We start from the raw sequence: 21656 nt of genomic DNA, 5'->3' as shown, positions 1-21656 counted from the left end.
ACAAAATGCTTTTGAACCCTGTTAACTCAGAATCTTAGAAATTTCCTGGTATCTATAATAATAAAAGGGTAATATGCTAATTAGACTGGTCATCCTTCTGGACGTCATTCCAGGTGTCCTTCCAGAATAAGCCGGGGCTGGAGCAAAACCATCCGGGTCCTGGGTACCTGCCAGTGGACGGAGTGAAGCCCAGGTCCCGGGTGCTGGAGGGAAGCCGGTGCCAGCAGCTGGGGGAAGGAAGGCCTACTGTTGCACGAATTTTCGTGCATTGGGCCTCTAGTAATTTTATAATCAACAAAAGCTTAACTATCAAAAACAATGAGTTTAAACATTTCATTGCAACAAAACTATGAAATGGCTCCATAATTACACATAATCTGAAGTGTTGGTATTTCATTCTTATCCCTTTTAGTTATTTTTGATTAATCTAATAGTAAAAAGCCATACGACTATCAAAAATGCATTAATCTAAATGTCATTGTGGAAAGTGAACCTTTGACAACTAATGAGACCTACTTACTGTAAAATTATCAAATAGATAATACTTATAAATGGCCTTTGACTGTACTAATAATAGTATTCTGTGGAATGAGGGACTGAATAGTCCTTGGATGTCAAATATATTTCAGTAAGTGGATGTGAAGAATGCCACAAATGTCCTCTAGGCATCATGATTATCAGCCAACATAGAAAATCCAACCTTTTGTGCCTTTTTAGTCCCCAAATTGGGCAGATTATGATTTTTCATGTGAAGATTTAGTTGTTTCTCCATTGTCATCTTCTTCCTCCTCTTCATGATTCCCACCTGTTTGTTGTTCTGGTTTCTCTATTGTGATCATTTCAAAATCATTCCCATTTCCACTACTGTGTGGGATCAGTCACCTTCCCGCCTGTCACTCTGTGTGTCAGAATGCCATTCTCCACCTGAGTCGTCTATGATTCCCGGCCCTACTGTTCCCTCCTCATCTTCCTTTTTCCCCACTGTGACTTTTCCTCACTGTTGGACTTCTGCTGTTTTTTGGTTTCAGATTTCTCATCTTTAAGTTGCTTTTGGTCCTTTATATTCACACTAGAGGCTCAGCGCACAAAATCGTGCACTCATAGCTCACTGCTGCCTGCTGCTTGTCGCTCATGACCCCACCTGCCGCTTGTAGCTTGCCGCCCCGCCCACTGCCACTTGTCGCTTGGGCCGCCACTCATAGTTTGCCACCCCGCCTGCTGCTTGTTGCTCACCGCCCCACGCCCTGCCCACAGCAGGTTGGGGGAGGGACCGAGAGGTGGTCAATGCACCTCATGGTGACTGGTCGAGTGGGTCGTTCCGGTCGTTATGCTTATGGTCCCTGGCTTTTTACTATATAGGATTGTACAGAGGCCTGAAGGACACATCAGTGGTCAGATTTGGCAAGAACCAAAAGAGGCGCCTTCCTCCAGTTATGAGCTAAATGACGAGAAATAGAATGCAAGGAGCAGCAGCAAGGAGAAGGATGCTGGCCAAAAAACAGCCTGCACCCACACCTACTCCCATTCCTGCCAGTCAGAGGGTGGCTGCTATGCAAGCAATCATAAGAATTAATCCCATGACAAAGGTTTTAAAGTGAACTGGGTCATAGATCCTCACAAATACCTCATTTCCATCCAGAAAAACTTGATCATCATGTGGCTAAACTTGAATTTTTTCTTAGTTTCCATCTTTTGGGGAGTTTCTGGAATTTCCTCCTTCTTGGATTCTTCATTTTCACCATCTTTTTTTTCTTTTCTTTTCTTTTCTTTTCTTTCTTTTCTTTCTTTCTTTTCTTTTCTTTCTTTTCTTTTTCCTGTTTGGTTTTTTCATCCTTTAGATTTTCTTTCTTGCTCTTTTAATGTTCTTCTTTTCCACTTTTAGCTTTTCCTTTCCCCCTTTTTTATGTCTTTATCATACTTTGTTTTCATTATTTTTAGTGCCCAGTGAAAAATTTTTTCTTTAAAAGTCTGTTGCAGGAGTCAACCACAGAATCCCTTATAAATAAAGCTTCCTCTCCTTTCTTGCTTTACCTACTTTGAATCCAAAGGGCAATCCACTGCTTTTGAAGAAGTAAAATAATCAACTGGGTGACCCATCATATTGGTGGGTTTTGTTGGACAATTGAATTGAAGATACTTGGCTACAGAGTTCTCTTCTTTAGTTGGTTCACCAATTTCCTGAATTTACTTCTTGTGTCTGAAAAATATATATTTTAATAAATCATTCCAAGTCTCTGGAAATTGTCCTAAGGGTATACAGAAATATTCATTCAAGAAAATATACTAAATCTAGGCAAGAACAGTGAGAATCTGTGGCACTTAAGCCACAACTGTTCCATTACTCTCCCCACCCCCAGCTCTGCATATGGAAGCTGTGCCCTGGCTGTGTGTGACATGGGAGGGTTCCCTCCCCACACCTGCACCTCCTCTAGGGCTACAGTTTCACCCTTAGAGGGGCAGACTGCTGGCATTTTTAACCCTCTCCAGCCCCAGGTAGAAGGGGCTCTCTTGCTGTGATGCAGGGCAGAAAGGACCGAGATCTTTCCCCCACCCAGTCCCCCGCTGGTAGGGCGGAGCTCTGCCCCAGGTGTCCTGGATTTATCAAAACTCATTAAGCTGTTACAATGAAGAACCATGTGTTTTATTGTATCAAGTTTCACCTCAAATTTTTAAATTAGAAGGGAAAAATTTATTTGCAAATTTTAAAAAGATTTTATTTTAATTTGTAGATTTACCTGAGGAAATTTGAGTGTTTAAAATACTGAATCTTTCTAATAAGGAAGCTATTATTCTGTGCAGATACTGCTAATGGCCTCCCAGTATCCACTTTTCCCTTCCTCCTTTGATTTTCAGTTCAGCATACATTGCCATATAGTATATGAGATTAAATGTCCAGCCTCTCTTGCCCTAAGTATGAGCATGTGACTAAGTTCTGGCTAGTGAGAAGTAGTGAAAGTGTTGAATGGGATCCAAGGACTCGCTTTAAAAGATGTTATGTCAGTTGTGAATGCTCATTTGCCCTTCCTACTACCTGGACATGATGGGTGGAATTCCAGCAGGCCTGTTGGACTGTCAGATGGCTTAAAGATGACAGGACAGAAATTTAGGGGTTTAGGGTTCTGATGACATTGTTCCTGGTATACGAGCCCTGAACTACTTACCAGGCTTATTTTATGTGAATAAAAACCTCTTTTGTTCAAGTCACCTATTGTTTTGCTAATCTTTCTATTTTTAAACTCTTTGTGTAAAATATTTTTTTTTTTTCTGGAAATCATTTTTGTTTATGAAGTAGATACCTGTTATTCTTGATTTAAGTTTAAATTACACCACTGATAACCTTTTAATTTCTTTCTTGTTCTTCCAATTGCATATGTACTGTACAAACTTCTGAGTGGGGAAGCAATTCCATGTGTCTAGAAGCTAATTCTTCATTTTCTACTCAACCAGCATTTTCTAGGTAATGCCTAGGACTTAGTCTTATTTTATGTATCCCATTTCCCTGGGATTTGTGAAGGAGTAGCTGTGTTGGCTCAGTCCGCTATTTGAACTAACTTATTTTTCTTCAGGTGGAAGGAAGATGGATGGCTAGTGGAGTTCCCAAGTCCTTAGTCTATAATCTAGGAACAAAATAGGAGTCCCAAAGGAAGGCTTTGAGTGAAATTATTCTTACACTGGCTCTGGCCCTGGAACTGGAGTCTCTTTGGAGATGGAGGAAGAAATCACAGAGTTCTTGTTAGATTCTGGCATTTGAAGCAAGCTTAGAAGTGAGAAACTGTGCATCTTGCATTTTCATTCCACTTCTTCTAACATCCTCAATGATCACCTTAACAACTGTGACTTTAAAATATGGTTGAAAAGTGCCACTTTTGGAGCATCCTATATAATAAAAGGCTATTATGCAAATTGTCCCCTTGGGAGTTTGACAGACCAGGAGGTCAACTGACCAAGAGTTCTATTGCTAGTTGTGATGTGCGCTGACCACCAGGGGGCAGCGCGGAATGAAGGAAGGCCCCGGCCGGCAGCTGGAAGGCCCCTATCAGCCCTGATGTCCAGCCAGGCCTAGGGACCCTACCTGTGCACAAATTTCATGCACCAGGCCTCTAATAGGAACAGAAGAGCATTGGGTCCTCTCTTGTCCCCCACACATTCTTACCCCACACCCCGCAGCTATGCTTCTAAAGAAGGAGCTTTTGCTGACACTACACAAATTTCGCCTCACTCACTGCTTTCTGGAGATCAACCAGACAGGTGGAGTCTTCAGATCACCTTTAGAACCAAAAGATCTCTTTATACCATTCAATTGCTCTTATAGCTTTAATGGAAAACCCTATTTTCAGAACCAATATCAATTCTAGTTGGCTTTGTTGGTAAGTCTCCTCTCGCCCACTGGTTTAAGTACATTAGTTTTTGTTAGAACCAAACTGAGTGATAGGCTGCCTTCTCAGAAATGGCCCTCAGTTTCTCATCCTGAGTGAGGACCAACACCCTCAGTAGGCAAAAACCTAAATGAATATCTAGCAATTCCTTCTTTTGAAGCTGGAAGTAGGGGAGAGGGTCCCAGGAAGCCAAGTCCCAATTCTAAGAAAGTAAAGACACTATTCATGTTCTCTTCTTTAGATGATTATCATTTTTTACCTGTGGTTGCGTGGTCAACCTCTGAGACCTCTGTGACCACATTAAGGGGACAAAGTTATTACACCTCCACTGGCCTGCCTTCCCCAAAGCAAAAAAGATCTTGTCTTCTGGTGATTTTTTTACAAAGCCCAAGTCATCCTTGGAAGGAGGAAGTGAAAAAAGATTCAGACAGCACTTTTTAGGGAAGTAACAATATTTCCCTGGCTGGTCTCTTTTAACACAAAAAAGACTGTGGCTTTTCAGAGCTTTTTAGAGATGTGTCTTGTTTTTGTGTGTTTTGCAGCACTCGAAAAATAATAATAGTAAGGAAATTGGTCTTTTATGGATTCTAAGAAAAAAAAACAGTTCTCTCTTCTTTTTTGTTTGTCACACAGCTAATGCCAGAATCCTCTAGGAAGAGGGAGCGGATGAAGATTTTCAAGAGAACTGGCTGTCTCACTACCAGAGTCATATTCCACCCCACCTACGCAGACATGCATGTGCAGGAGAGAAGGCACTGTTTGTCTCACTGGATCATAATTTGGATGTTTGGTTTACGTAGAAAAGCCCTATATTGTAGCCAACATGGATTACATAAAATTGCCCCTGAGGCTGGTCATCAGAAACTGGATAAACAGAACTGTGCGCTCTGATAAAATGGCTCCTTGGGAGGTTCTCCCAGGAAGAGAAGAGAACGCTGGACCCTAAATCAAAGAAGTGGATGCTTTAAAAAATATATGTAACGTTTGCATATATGTATAATTTAACATGTGCATATATATACACACACATACATAAATGCACACACTCACCTAAATTTGTATATAGAGGTTTGACTATTTTTCAGAACTTTTTAAGATAAATCATTAACATAATGTCTATTCATACTATTCCTTTTGGTAACTCTCCCATTTCTCTCCTTAATCATCTTTAAAATAAATGTTGCCTCTTTCTGAGTGAAAGGTGTTGAACTTTTCAGTACCTACAAATAAATCAACTGGTTAACTTCTGAAGACTGCTTTGCCTTCAAGGGAAGGAGAAGGAATGCACAGGAAGATCGGAGCAGATATGCTGGGCCCTTTGGCTCAATGTGAGCTCAATTCTGAGAATCCAGATTTAGGAAACAAACGAAATGTCAGACTGTCCTCCTCTCCTTTGTCTTGCTTCTAAGAGGTCCACTCAGTCTTTGGAACTAACGCCTGCCAACCTCAGGGGACTGTGTAATTGAGTAAAAACAGACCCAAAGTGTCAATAGTAAGACTTGGAATTAATACATCTTTGGTCCAAAATATTCATCTTGAATAAGTGTAATTTGATAAACTAGATATAATTTAATTATGCATATAGACAAAGAGGTGAAAAAAATTAAGTTCTCCATTTTATGAAGAAGGGATTCACTCTATGGTACACAATAGAACTAAAATTATAAAGACAAATATGGAGACAGAATAGAAACCCCTATTTAAGTTCAAGGGATTTCTTAGACTTGTCTTTAATTTTCACACACAGTGATCTTAAATGTCTGTGAAATCAAGCATAGATTGCTACATTTGGCTTCTACTGAAATTTCAAACCCCATGCTTTTGACAATAAAATATGAATATTAATATAAATATTATTTAGCTTTAATAAAGAAGAAAGAGAAGAGAAAGGATTAGTTCTAGGAAGGAATCACAGAGGCCTCTCCAGAGGGTTTCTAAAGATATGGCAGCTGGCTTTCCCCAGAGCAAATGATTCGAGAGAGAACAGCCGAGACAGAAGTTACCTAGCATCACTTGTGCCATATTCTATTGGTCACACTGTTCAATCCAGGCACAGTGTAGGGGGGATTATAAAGAGGTATGAATACCAGGAGTGGGGCTCAATGGGGACTGTCTTGGAGACTGATTACCACAGTTCTGTAGAAAGAGACAGGTGGAAGGCATGAGTCAAATAAACAGTGCTGCCTTCTAGCAACTGAGCCACCATCTAATATCCTTATGATTAAAAAAGAATGGAAGCATATGACTTAGGGTTTGAGGCCTAAACAGGACCTCTTATTCCTTTACTCCTTCCTTCATTAAAATCTCTGGATCTTAGTACTCTCGAGAAGGGTGCATGAAGGAACAATGACCAAATGACAGAGAAAATAAGATGGCTAGTAATTTAACACATCTCCCTAAGCACCTGCATATAGGAGGCGGAGAGGAAGGGCTGAGCCCACTTGCCTATCCTACATATAGTAAAAAAGACAGAGAACCATTCCTGGGGACAGCGACTCTGCCCACTCATTACAGGGTCTATCTTGGCCCCAAACTCTCACCAATCAGGTTAGCAACTCCTCTTCCCTTGTGATGGGGCAGGGAGGGATGGGAGGAGACAAGATGACAGGGGGGAAGGAATTGAAAATTCCTCTTTCTCTGTACAGAAATATTGTCATCTCTGTTTTTCAGGAAAGTGAAATATGGAAAAGTTGACTGAAGTTGAGTGAGGACTATTACCAAGAAGCTATGAATGAAAAATCCCAAGTTTTGAATTCAGCCATAGTGGTCCCATTGAGTCAAAGATACCATAGTTGCTGTTGAACTTGTGATGAACTCCAATTTTTTTAAAGCATTTTTTCTATGCCACAGGTATTTGGGTTATATATTAAAATAACTAAAGATACACATCTAGTTATAAAGAAATAAACATGAGAGGAAACTTGGAATCATGTATTGCTACCTGTTCTTTGCAGAGTTAAGTAGACAGTGTCCCAGGAGTTAATCGTTAGACATGGGGCCTAGGCTTCTTCTTCTTTTTTTTTTTAACCCCAGTTTGATGCTTTTTCTCTGTGGCACTGGGAAGAGGTTCCGAGTATGTGCTTCCTCTAAAATTGACTGGAATCTTCCTCTTCCCCAGCTGTATGAGAGGCAAGAGAATGTGGTAGAAAAAAACACTGGTCTCAGAACCAGAAGCCTGAGGTTAAGTCCCAGCTGCATCTTGGGTAGGCTTGTCAAATCTCGGCATACTCTCTTCAGTTTCTCCTTCTGAAAAATGAGTATAATAATATTTGCTAACTTCTCGGGATAGTGGTAAGGAAGAAAGGAGATGTTAGCTGCGAAAGATCTCTGTAAGGTCCAGGTGCTGGGTAAAGGTAAGGAATCAGTATTTGGAAATCTAAATGTATTAGATGTCCACTGCCAAACTAGGATGGCCATACACCTCACTTCATTTTTTCTTTTTAATCCTCACCAGAGGAATGTTTTTATTGATTTTAGAGAGAGAGAGAGGAAGAGAGATTGAGAGATGAGAGAGAAACATCTATTGGTTGCCTACCCACCAGATCGAACCACATCCTTTTGGTGCACGGGATGGGACAATGCATCCCCCACTCTCTTTGCATGATTTTGTTGTTACTAATGGTGGTCCTGAATTCCGGAGCCAGAGTTTAAGTATTGAGACAGTGACTGGGTTTTCTATGTGGGATGAGGCTTTCTTTCCCTTTCCCAAGACTACAAGAATGAGCAGAGAATGTGAGCACTGCTGTGGAGGGGAGAAAGCAAACAATCCTATCATTTAATGTGAATCTTAAAAGCTTTAGCCCCTGGGGAGAATGTGGACACCCAGACTGGCTGGCAATTGCTCCTGCTAACAGAGTAGGTTTATTATCACAGAAAACCATTTCAATCCGCAGAGATTCCATAGGGGCCATTGCATGGTCAGGAGTATAATTAATAACAGAAGCATTTGGGAAAGATATTAACATTTATAGAGAGCCTTCCACGGTCAAGGCAGAGAGTGAGGGATGAGGTTGTGTTGCTCTTACTCTGCAGAGGAGAAAGCTGAAGTTCAGAGAGGCTCAGTAGCTTATCAAGGTCACAAGCTTATAACTGGTAGTTAAGACTTGAATCCAGGTCCTTTCACTTCCTGCAGTCTCACACCAGGGAGGGGCCAATGCATGAGAGAAAATGTGTTGGGAAATAAATAATTAAAATAGCGTAACCAATTGTCCAGAGTTTGGAAACTCTGGGCAAAAGGGAGATCAAAACATTGATCAAAAACAAAAATAAAAGCCTCATACTTCTGACTCTCAACAGCAGCCACAGAAGGCTTTTAATGAGAGCACTTTTCAGACATTGTCATCAGGGGAAAGTCTAACAGCAGGGCTTTTAATGAGTGGGCAGAAGGGAAAGTCACAACAAAATAGAGACCTACACCAAGCATTTGCCGTGTCAGTCTGGCAAAAAGAAATTAAGTGAAACTCAGAAAGTTCTCAAATACATAGAAAGAGATTTTGTTTCACAACTTATACAAACAAACTTCAAAATATGTGCACTTCTAGGAAACAGACTGCCAAGGGGTTAATAGTCAGTTCTTGGTATTGTTAAAGCACAGTCTGACTTACGTATCTGCCTGAAATATTTTCCTTAGCAAGCACACTCTTTCCTGGTAGTCATTCTCAGTGTTTCTTTTAAAAGTCAACTCATACATTTGGTAGTCTGGTCACAGTAATCAGAAAAAATAAAATTTATTGAGCATATGCTATTTGCCTGGCTATGACCTAGGTCCAGGGGATACAAATGTAAACAGACTACGTGCTAGCTTTCACGAAGTGGCAGCCTGTTAGGAAAAGCAATTAAGTCAACATGGAATTCTAACATGTGTGTTATGGTAGGACCTACAGTGAACACAAAACATGGTGCCCATGGCAAAGCAATAGAGGTGCATCTAACTCAGCCTGGAAGATCAGAGAACATTTCCTGGATAAAGTGCTATCTAAGCCGAGGCCCCAGGGATGCACAGGAGTTCATGGGAGTGTATTAGGCAGAGTTCTACAGAGAAACAGAACCAATAGGAAACATGGAGAGAGATATATGAGGAGTTTTATTATAGGCAGTGGCTATATGTCAGGGAGGCTGAGAAGTCCCTCGATCTATCATCTGCAAGCAGGAGAACCAGGAAAGCGGAGTGTAATCTAGACTGAGTCCAAAGGCCTGAGAACTAGGGAGCCAATGGTGTGAGTCTGGTTCAAAGATGGATGTCACAGCTCAAGCAGACAGCAAATTTGCCCTGCCTTCACCACTCTGTTCTATTCAAGCCCTCAGCTGATTGGATGATGCCCACCTGCATTGGTGAGGACAGTCTTCTTTACTCATCTCCTGATTCAAAAATGATTTCTTCCAGAAACACCCTCACTGACCCACCCATATGTAATGCTTTACCAGCTATCTGGGCATCCCTTAGCCCCGTCAAGTTGACACATTGATGAACCATCACAGAGGGCATATTCTCAGCAAGTGGAGGAATGCGAGCAAAGGAGTGGAGGTGAGAGAAAGGACTGTGTTTGGGGAACTGAAGGAGATGCAGTTTGGCTGGAATGTTGAGAGTAGAGATGGCTAGAGAGATGGGCAGGGGCTAGCCTTGAATGCCACGTGAGAGTTAGGACTTTATCCTAAGACAAATGGGAAACCATTGCAGGGGTTTAAGCATGAGGAAAAGATGATCATACTTGTGTTTTAGAAAGACCATGGTTCTGTGTGTATGTGTTTCAGAAGAGTTTGTTTAGTGACTTGGAGCATGAGGCATGGGATGGGGGACAAGAGTGGAAGAAGGATAACCAAGAGGAGGCAGTTGACATTCAGTCCAGAGATGGGGGTGACCTCGTCCAGGGTTACACCATTAGAGCTGGAGATAAGTAGACACATTCAAGAACTCTTCAGGGTTAGATTGAATCAATAAAGCCTTGACATTGATTAAACATGAGGAATGAGGTAGGGAAGCAGCTACAAAGGCTCCCAGGTTTCTGGGGTGAGAACATCAGCTCCTGAAGTACCCAACCCTGCTAAAGGAGCAGCTTCCAGAGGGATGCTGAGGAGTTCCATTTCGGAAATTGCTGGAGCATGTGTGGGGCATTCAAGGGAAAGGTACCTTCCATACAGAGGAGGAGTCAGGAGAGAGACCTGAACGGGTTATGGATTTGGGAGTCATTGGCTAGTAAGTCACTGGCAGTTGAAGTCAAAGCTGAAATCACATTGGAAAGGCTGCCTCCAGCAGTCCTGTCTTCAAAGTGGGTTGGGAGGCTCGTACTTTTTCTTGGTTTGCACTTGTCAGATCATATGCTTATAATTAAAACAGAAAACCCATTCTCATCTCTCCCCGTGTCCCTTGGACTATTGGGCAAGGTGTGTAGAGATACAGTGCACTTTTTATATTATGTCCAAGGTCATGAAGTGCCAAGCAGTGACAAAGCTCTGCTCAGGATCCTGCCTAGTGCTTCCCACTACACTCTTGAGACTGCCTTCCTGACACTCACTAAAGAATATGGGCAGCCATGACAGGACTGAAATTTATGCTGGCCCATACAAGACTTGAACTCAGAGAAGCAAGGGGGCAACCCTCCTACCAGGTTCAGTGGCTTTTAGCTTCCTCCATCCTCCCCCCATCTCCCTTTCCTCACTCAGCACATCCCACCTGTGTCGGCCTCAGCATAGTGTCACAGACACAGCGCTCCCTGTCCACACTCAGCAGGTCTCCGAGAAAGGTCCATGGCTCGGTGGCTCCTACATCTCTGGACGCTTGGCCAGTCTCCAGTTGTAAGAGGAAGTCCAACCGGCACCCAAGTGCTTAAAGGTAGAACTTAAATGTTGCAATACCATGGAGATATCTGGTAAGTTGGGAATGGGAGAAGGAAGTTCTTCTGATCCAGGAAATCATAATACCTTGGAGAGGACATGAAAAGGAGACCATCTGGGCTTGTGGCTTTGTTCCACTTTTGTTTCTGAGCAGTGGAATTCCTTTAAAAAAAAAAAAAGTTTGAACAAGACTCCAATATATGAAATTGGGAAAACAAAACTTCTCTGATAGGTGTAGGGGCCTGGGGGGGGGGGGGGGGGGGGAGTGCTGAGCCGCCTCCTTTGGAAGGGAGACCCCACACCTAATATACTCAGAGGCTTTGAGGCTTCTTGGAACACTTTTGAAAACCAGTAATTTAGTCCATGGCCCAGGAAGGGTGGAAGGTACAGAAGTATGAGAGCATAGACGTTAGGGTCAAACTCCCTGGGCTTGAATCTGGCCAAGCTACTTATTAGCTGTGTTATTTTGAACACATTTACGTTTTCTAAGCCTCAGATTCGTCATCTGTACAACAGGGGTAGTGAGTATGGCATTGCTGTGAGGGTTAAAAGAAGAGAATAAAGTGTTGCGCTTGTGCTTAGCATTGAGCATTTTCTCAATAAACGGGAATTATTATTATTGTTGTTTTAATCAGTTGCTAAACTTTGGATTTTTCAAGATCAGATGGAAACCTGTATTTTTTTTAAAGACAGGCTAGAAATTTGTATTTTTTCTGTGAATAGCTCCAATTTGTAAATGTTGTCAAGTAATTGATTTAAAAAACACAACTTTGTATGATGAAATACAATGTCCTCCAGCAGTCAGTTGGGGCCACTAGAGTAGTCATTGCACATGGTATGTACTGAGCCTGACTATGTCTGTAGTCTGCAATGGATGGGGCATCTGCACCAGAGAGGCTAAGCAGCTGGGAGGAGGAAGAGGCCCGGCGTTGGGCCTGGTCCCTGCTCAGGGGCCTGTGGGAGGCCATGTTCGGGGGAGGCTGGATTGTGCCACCCTGCTGTGGGTAGATGCCTGTTTCTGGGAGGTGGGACATCCTCATCCCTGACCTGCAGAGATGGTCTGAGGATTCACTTCCCCCCAGTTGAACTCAACTCAGGGGCTTCTGCACGGACCCTGTCTTTATTTGAAATGTTGATATTTTGTTCGTCATGGAATTTTTTGGCATTAATTTTGTTTTAAAAAAATATTGCATTAGAATGTTACTTGTGTGGAAAAAAAAAAATAAGAGCCACATGCTAACCTAATTCAGGGAAGGCCTGTGTGGTGGCCTTGCAAACTCAGAGACCTAAAGTATCCACAAAAGATGGTCTGAAATTAAAACTTTGATCGGGACTGAGCGAGATGGGCCGGACACACCTTGGAGCCCTCCCGCGGTCCCTCCCTGGCTGGCCAACCTTCTGAGTCCTTCTCAGGCCCAATTGTGCACCGGTGGGGTCCCTCGGCCTGGCCTGTGCCCTCTCGCAATCCGGGACCCCTCGGGGGATGTTGGAGAGCCAGTTTCGGCCCTATGGCAGAACGACCAGTAGCTATGATGCGCAATGACCACCAGGAGGCAGATGCTCAATGCAGGAGCTGCCTCCTGGTGGTCAGTGTGCTCCCACAGGGGGAGCGCTGCTTAGCCAGAAGCCAGGCTCATGGGGCGAGCGCAGGGGCAGTGGTGGGAGCCTCTCCTGCTTCCGCACTAAGGATGTCCGACTGACAGCTTAGGCCCGCGTGGGGAGCTGGCCTAAGCCATCAGTCAGACATCCCCTAAGGGCTCCTGGACTGTGAGAGGGCGCAGGCCAGGCTGAGGGACCACCTCCCCCTCCCCCACCCCCAGTACATGAATTTCGTGCACCAGGCCTCTAGTGTATAAAATAAGGGGCAAAACTGCCATTCTCCAGAGCATTATTCTGCTTTCCGGCAATTGTTGATAGTTTGCCTCAAATAAACTCACACAAATTCTTTACAAGTTTGAATGTTTCTTAAGTTAACACTCGTCTCAATTACTGAGTTTTGGGTGTCCCCTTAAACTTAGTGCCCAAGGCCAGCACTTCAGTTGCCTCACCCTAGTCCCTGCACTAAATCCCAGGGCGGAGTAGTGGATTGGTGGATTGTCGATGCAGCAGGTGGACTCTAGGAGGCCAGTGCTCAGCCCTCAGGGCCTGAGCAGACCATTTTGATTAGACTCTAAGAAATCTACTGGGGAGCAGAGGGAAGGAGCGACACACCCCAAAGGCAAATAAGAACCATTTCAGAGATTTATTCTTTTGGAATTTTTAAAATTTATTTTAGAGAGGGAGAGGAAGGGGCTGGGGAGAGAGGGGGAGGGAGAGAGAGAGAGAGAGAGAGAGAGAGAGAGAGAGAGAGAGAGAGAGAGACATCAATCTGTTGTTCCACTTATTTATGCATTCATTGATTTCTTCTTGTTGTGCCCCCACAGGGGGTGGCGGGGGCGGGGGGGAGGGAAGGGAGATCGAACTAGCAACCTTGGTGTATCAGGACGATGCTCCAACCAACTGAGTTACCTGGCCAGGGCTCTTTTGGATCCTTGACATGTCTTCCTTCCCCTGTTCTGTAGTAAGAAAATGCACGGGCTGACCTCCAGGGGATCCACTAAGACCTGTAGCTCCCAAGCTTACAAATAGCTTTCCCCCTTGTCCAATTACGAAAGCCACAGATTTGTCTCTGAGGAGCTCAGCTAGTCAAGGAGAAAACTATGTTACCTGAAGCATCTAATATCTGAAGCTTCCCCCAAATCCCAGCACGGGGTCTGAAAATGCCTGTGGGGCCCAACCCTGGGCTTCCAGGTCTCAGGTAGTGGGTGAGCCTGAGTCGCCACCAGCCTGCGCACCTATTCTCAGCATGGCTGGGCTTCTGCTCTCCTAGGGCAGCCATTACCACCAGGAGCACCGTCCCCCTGCGGGGCAGGTGGCTGCCCACTCGCTCAGACCCTTCGTGTGGATTGCCTCATCCACTCCCAGAAATCCTGGCTGCCTCTGAACCGAGGGACAAGGCCTGGAAGTTTGGCTAAACCAGGAGTTCTAGATGAGCTTGACCGTTTCAGACATCACGTAAGAAAAACTGACCAATAGATGGAACTTTCCATACCTCCCACCCACCTTCAGAAATAAAACATTACTGATACCATTGAGGCCCCCTTAAAACAACTTAAATGTCCACCCTTGGGAGAATGGCTATATAAGTGGAAGCATGTTCCAGAATATTCTACAGCAGGTAAAACAAATGAATCAGTTTTGTGTATCATCACAGATAGATTTAAAATAAGTTGTTGAGTTTGATTCTCTCCATGACGCTTCCCAGAAAACTAGGACTGACTTGCTCTCAGAGAGCTCTCAGCCTAAGACGGGGCCTGAGTGTCCTCACTTTCTTCTCTACCTTCTCTTCCTCCTTCCTTTCCTCTGCCCTCTTCCCCCAAATCCTGTTCTCTTGTTTCATCCAGTCTTGGCTTATGTTCTTCTTGCCTTTCCTGTTTCTCTCCTTTCTCTTTCTTTTCTATTCATGGGAGAAGCCCGAGGTGGGGGTGTGGGAATGCAAGGAGATGTGTGTGTGTGTGCGAGTGTGAGGGTGTGTGTGCATGTATGTGTGTTGTGTATGAGTGTATGTGTATAAGTGTATGTGTGCATATGAGTGTCAGTGAGTGTGTGTGTATAAGAGTGTGTGTGTGTGTGTGTGTGTGTGTGTGTGTGGTGGAAAGGGCCAACATCAGCTTACACCAGACTATACTGTGTGCTGTGCGCACATTACTTCATGGTTATTCATTATTATTTCCATTTTAAGACTGAGAAGACGGAAGCTCTGAGAAAATGGAAAATGGGCCTTTTCGCCCTTCCCACCCCACAGCTTGGCCCATCCCTCCTGCCTTTTCTCTCTTTTCCTCTCCAAAGCTGTTGCATGTCGCCTACTATGGACTACAATGACCAGCATTATTATTATACTTCCTGTGACACATTTTGAGGATGCCACAGGCTAGGGTTTATCAATGCTTTCTGAACAATATCCTATTTGGTCCTAGCAGCCCCTGTGAGGTAGTCGGGGCCAATATGAAGTCCATTTTACAAACAAGAGCCAGAACTCTGAGAGGCTGGGACATGCTGAAGGCCACTTAGCCACGAGCCACACTTCTGTCCCTGACTCTGCGCCCTGGTTGCTTGGCTTATTCTCCTTCACTGAGACCCTCCAAAGTCCTGAGGCCACGCCAAGCGACTGCTGGGTGCATTTGTGCCTGTAAGTTTCTCACCCGAGGTGATGCCTCACCCTCTCACCCTAGTCCCAGCCCTGCCTGTCTCTACCAAGTATCAGAAAAACACTGCTGGCTTCAAACGAGGTCAGCGAGTTTTACAGCAGTGCCGCCTGGCCCTTCCCGGAAGCCTGTCTGATCAGAGTGGTTCTTCGGGAACCGGTGGGGCCCTCGGGCCTGTGCTCCTCCACGGGCTCTGGCTGTGAGCGGATGCTCAGGGCTTTGAGAGAGTTAGCATAATGAAGCCTTTTTCAGGCAAGGGACAATTAGGGAATACACTTCAATGGATACCTCCTCACGCACCCCAGCCCCCTCCCCGCCACGGTTAGCCTTTAGGGAAATAGAAGGAACAGCCTGATCAGGCCTTTTCCTAGAAAAGCCCTTGGATGAGCCCATGATGGGAAATGAAGCTGTTTTTGTTGTCTTTGATTAATCAGTGTCCTGTTTCCCAAAGCAAACATGGCCTCAGATCTTCCAAGGAACACAGCTGCAAAGGAAGGGCCGCGGCTGCTGGGATCTCGACAAGGACCCGAGACGGGGAGGAGGGAGGCACTGTGACCTTTTCCTCAAGGACGAGGCCTTCATTTTATACCTTCAAGGGCGCCCAGGTTACTCATTTCCTTTATGTCCTTCTGCCAGTGTGAGCAGGAGAAATATTAGCCTTTAAAGATTTCTTTACAGTTCCTTGAAAGCCGGCAGGGTGAATTGAGCCAGAGAATTATATAACAGCAAAGCTCATTTAAAGCGACAGTGTCTTTCTACAAGGCTATGGCATTTGTCAGTTTTTTGTTTTTGTTCTTTTTACAAATTACAAAGAACGAGATACTAATTTTGTGAAGAAAATAGAGGGACCCTCCCATTTCCTTACTTTCTGTGTTTTAATGGAGGGATGCCACTTCTCACGTGTTGATAAAAGAAAAAATACAAAACCTCTTTCAAGGAAGATATGTTCCTTCACCTCAGATAGCCATCTTGTTTGAATTCAGAAGAAAAAAATAAATAAAAAGAAAAGTTTTCTAAAGCATTTGTTCGTTTACTTTAAGAGCCTTGGAACTTTCATGAATAGTCAGCTGTTTTCTCCTTTCAAAGGGAGCCAGGCCCTTTGAGGAAGGGAAGGACTGAGAAGCATTAGGTAATTGAAAGATGAAACAGAGGGCCGGAGACCGTGGGATACCTGGACACAGGCTTTATTGGAGATCACCCTGCCGGCCGCCTTCCAGAGGGGGAAAGGGAAGAGAGAGAGAGAGAGAGAGAGAGAGAGAGAGAGAGAGAGAGAGAGAGAGAGAGAGAGCCGGGGTGAGAGTGACTTTTAAGGGGAGGAAAAGAGGGGACAGGGCTTAGGGCACTCAGCACATGCTGATTGGTGGTTTCATGTAAGGCACATGGTTAGGGGCCTAGGGATTTAGGAATTGGGGACTTAGGGTATATGGCAGGTGCTGATTGGTGGTTCAATGTACAGTCCATATAAGGTGTTCAGGAATGTCCGGCTGCAGGTGGAGTTTACGTCATACTCCGTCCCTCAGTTGGGGGAAGGGAGGATCTATCAGTAATCATCTACGTTGTTTAATGTGGCCCTTCAATGCCTCTTGAAGTGCAAACCATGCATTACCTCAACTGACCTTCGCGTGCCCTTCATCTGCTCTTCTCTGACTTCCGTTTTAGAGAGGAGGAACCTGAGGCCCAAGGATTCTGCGACTGGCCTGGCGCCACACAGCTCCACTGGAGACCAGATGCTGAGCTTTTGTCTTCCTCTGCCCGGCCTCCCCAGGGAAGGTCCCATCTCCTTCCCTGGACACCAAGGGCGACTTTGCCTTCTCGGGGACATTTGGCAATGTCTGCGGGTGTTTTGGTCATCATGGCTGGGGAAGGGGGCGCCGGAGGAGGGGCTATCGGCTCCTAGTGGGTGGAGGCTAGGGGTGCTGCTCAGCATCTCAGAGCACAGCCCCAGCCCAGCGTCCCCCGCCCTACGTGCCAGCAGCGCTGAGGGAGAGGCCCTGGTCCTCCTGTGCTCCGCATCACAGGGGAATCCCAACCTCAGAGTAGCCTCGAGCTCCTCTGCCCAGCGACAGTCTTGGCCCCCTCCCCGGCAGCCCCAAGAATTAAGGCCGCTGTCTAGAATGCCCTTCAGCAGTGGCCAAGTGGCCCCTGCAGAGTTTACTGCAGGACACGCCGTGCATCGGCCGCAGCTGTGTTTTCAAGTTTCTGGTCACAGGACGCCTGTCTTCAGTTAGCAGCGAGCGGCTGGCAGCCTCCCTGCCGGGGAGGGAGGGAGGGAGGGAGAGTTCCAGGGCGGCCGACAGCCTGCGCGCTCCGCTCCTGAGGCCGGGCTCGGAGGCACCTGGGGGAGGCCTGGGGAGGGCGCTGAGCGCGTGCTCTCCCCTTCCGACCCATCCGTCAGTGGTGGCCCTGCCAGAAGATGGCCTATTGAACATTTCCAGGAATAGCACTGCCAAGCCTGTCAACTGCTTTCTTGGAAATACACTCAATAAGGATGGCAGGCCTCCAGGAGGGAGAGCAGAAAGCCTGGCCTGGACCGCGCACTGAGGAGCGGCAAGGCCTGGCTGCAGGCAAGGGGCCTCCTGGGGGAGGGGCGCCGTGCTCGCGGGGGCTTTGTAGCTTCTGGAGTCATTTAAAAATGTTCTCAATGGGAGGAGGTGTCACCCCCTCAGAGGCATGAGGCCCTGCTGACTTGATGCAACTCTGTGACCTTCACCTGCTGGCTGTTTGTTCAGACACCAGCAGACAGGAAGGCCACAGCGCTGGGAGGCCAGGGATTAACTGTCAGCAGCGACCAACCTCTATGTCATCTGGGGTCACTGGCCACCACTCCTGCTCTTATAAGCCTCAGTCCCAGCGAGAGCCATAGGAGCACTGAAAGGGGGAGTTTCTGCCCCCACTCCACCCCCCCCCCCAATCACTCTGGTGATGTAGCAAAAATAAGAGGCAAAGATGTGAAATTGAAAGAAATGTCTTTTAAGGCACCCTCCTCTCCCCACCCCCATGCAGAAGTAACCATTTCCCTCACAGAGGCCTGACACACCTATAGAAATTTGAGCCCCCTGGGCCCTCGGCTCTCTGAACTACAGCCTCTCCCATCTGGCGGGTGGATCTGGGGTGGCCCGGCAGGGGATGCCTTAAGACCAGCTGCCTTCAAGGAAAAGCTCTTTGAGGATGTGGGCATCCTATAAAAGCAGAGACCAAAACTCTCTGCTCTCTGTGTCCAGGGACTATTGGTTACTCACCTTTTAAAAATAATACTAGAACTACAAAGTTTATCATAGAATAGGCATGAGACATCTTATTTCCAAAAGCTACTGACCGACAGGACAAATATTTGAGGCCCACACTGAGCCACAGTTAGTTGTGGGTAGGGCTGCCAAATACAATATCAGATGCCCAGATAAATTTAAATTTCAGGAAACCAGCAAATAATTTGGGGGAGTATAAGTATATCTTGAATATTATTTGCTATTTATCTGAAATTCAAATTGACTCGTGTTTTTGTTTGTTAAAGCTGGCGGCCCTATTTGGGGCATAAATTGACTAGTTGTTAAAAAGAGGGAACATCAACACATATTGAACATATATGAACGACCATACCAGTTAAGAGAGGAGGAAGGCAGGGAAGAAGGAGGGTAGCAAGAGAAAGGCCAAGAAGAAAGGGAGATGGGCATAGTGAAAGACAAAACAACAACAACAAAACACACACACACACACACACACACACACACACACACACACAAAACAACCCCTGCTATGCCCGGTTCCATCAACCGATCTGGGCCCAGGTCCTGGGCGGGGCTGCTCCTCAGGGCTCTGGACAGGCCCAGGTGTGCACATGCTCGCGGGTTGGCCAGGCCAGCTGCCATGGCGGCAGGCTTGAGCCTGCATAGGTGCACATTAGTACCTGGCATAGCTCCTCTGCGCGTTTGCATGGTCCATGTCCCTTCTGACTTCATGAATTCAAAGATAAAACTGTTAAGAATTTCAAGATGGTGACAACCAAGCATGAAACGAAGCATGGTGTCCTTTCTGAGGGGCCCTGCCTGACTGCACGGGCCGCACACCCCTGGAGCCCGTCCCGCTCCTGGACTGACCAACACTAGCTTTGCTTATGGAACATCCTGTATTATTTTCTAACAATGTATCAGCCTAAATTATTTAATGTCTATTTCCCCCAATAGCCAGCTGCCTGTTTTGTAATATAGTTTTACTGGAACACATTGGCACTCATTGGTCTAGGTATTGTCTGTGGCTGCTATTATATTACAATGGCAGGTCTGAGTAATGCAACAAGGAATGTTTGTCCCACATTGCCTAAAACAGTTGCTCTCTGGTCCTTTATAGATGTTTGTGGGCATCTGCACTTCACTGTGAAACCCTTGAAGGCAGGAATCCTGTCTGTCTAGAACAGTGCCTGGCATGTAGAAAATGCTCAGTCAACACTCGCTGAAAGAAAAGAACGAAAGGAAAAAATGAATGCATGAAGAGCCTAGTTTTGGGGGACGTAATTATTTTACCTAAAAGAAAAACATGTAAGTTTTAACTTTGACTTAATTTTTTTTGTTTTCATATAAAAAATATATGAAACTCACCACCCTGTGAATTGGCTCTCCAGGGAAATGTAAGGTGTTTATCTTGTGGCTTGGCAGACCCACCCAACACACTGCTGCACACCTCAGTCTGAAGAAGCACAGGCGCTGCGTATGTATCATTCATCATTCAATAAATGTTTATTGAGCAAAGCATGGGGCGAGGCATGCGTTCAGGAACGACAATGATTCACTTGTGTCTTACCCAATAGACCTACAGAACCTATCGTCCAAAGGAGAAAAGACACACAAATATATATTCCATACCAATGCCAATGTATAACTATATGATAAACAGTGCTAAGTGCAGAGGAAATTTCTGGATCAATTTATGGGCTTTCAGAGTCAGGACAGATTCCTTTTGGCGGCAGAATCAGAGGAGGCTTCTCGCCAGTCTTTCTGTTTGGTCTCAGATCCAATCCCTGCCCTTCTGTTTTGCTCTGCACCACAAGGAGCAGACGCCCGCAAACTTCGTCTCCCTGCTGCCCTGCCAACTGGCTCCAGCTAGGCTCCATCAGTGGGAGGCCACAGAGCAAGGCTGGAGGACTGGAGGGAGGGAGGGAGGAGCCAGGCTCCCAGCTCCTGGCCTCAGTTTTCTCGCCTGTGCAATGGAAAAACCAATAGTATATATGTATAGAGTTTTTATGAGAATTAAATGAGATAAGACATGCAAAATGCTTAGCACAATCGCTGATATATAATAAGCATTCAAAGACTAGAGCTATTATTTCGGTAGCCTTGCTTAGATAAGTGGGAAGGAATGCAGTGATCAATTACTGAGATGTGCTAGGAGTGAAGGGTGGGAGAGGCATGCCGGGAGAGGAATATTTACCAACCCTAACATTTTGATACTGTAGTGTGGAGGTAAAATTGATAGGACCTGGAAAATGGATTGACAGAGTCTAGTAAGGTATTAAGAGAAATCAAACAAGAATGATGATACCACAAGTAGGTAGAAAGAAAGTTCAGGAGAGAAGGATTATAAAATTAAGTTTTAGAACAAGCGTGTTGGACTCTTTTCAGTTGAAAAAACAAATAAAACCAAAAATCAATGACATACTTGAGAGTACCTCAAGAGATTGAGGTTTTTGATAGAGATACATATATGTTCAATGAGTTAGCCATCTCAGCAGCTATACATCAGGCCTCATGGAGAATTGGAAGATGTTGCAAGAAACCATAGCAACTCTAGTCACCGGGGTCTGGTCTCCTCTGAGAGCAGAAACCATTGTTCTTTATTTAGCAACTAGAGGCCCGATGCATGAAATTTGTGCAAGAGTAAGCCTTCCTTCCCCCGGCTGCTGGCATTGGTTTCCCCCTGACACCTGGGACCTGGGCTTCCCTCATAGCCCCGGCTTCGTCTGGAAGGTCATCTGGCCTAATTAGCATATTATGTTTTATTATTATAGACTAGAGGCCCAGTGCATGAAAATTCATGCACTGGAGGGGGGGTCCCTCAGCCTGGCCTGCCCCCTCTCACAGTTCGGGAGCCCTCAGGGGTGGGAGACTACCTGGCAATCAGGGGAAGGCGACACCCCATCACACCTCTGCTGCTGCCACTGCCGGCAGCACAAGCCTCTGCTGGCCCGGGTTACCTGAGCCTCGGGCTGCCCTGG

General features: G+C 45.5%; 1 pseudogene; it reads right to left on the bottom strand.

Annotated features, from left to right (window-relative positions):
* Positions 1 to 734: 734 nt before the first annotated feature.
* The window catches only part of LOC103288121 (translocation protein SEC62-like), a 57509-nt pseudogene continuing 36587 nt past the window's right edge, over positions 735 to 21656 (bottom strand).

Source organism: Eptesicus fuscus, chromosome 7 (genome assembly GCF_027574615.1).
Source record: "Eptesicus fuscus isolate TK198812 chromosome 7, DD_ASM_mEF_20220401, whole genome shotgun sequence".
NCBI classification, from domain to species: Eukaryota; Metazoa; Chordata; class Mammalia; order Chiroptera; family Vespertilionidae; genus Eptesicus; species Eptesicus fuscus.
This window is presented reverse-complemented; position numbering and strand designations above follow the sequence as displayed.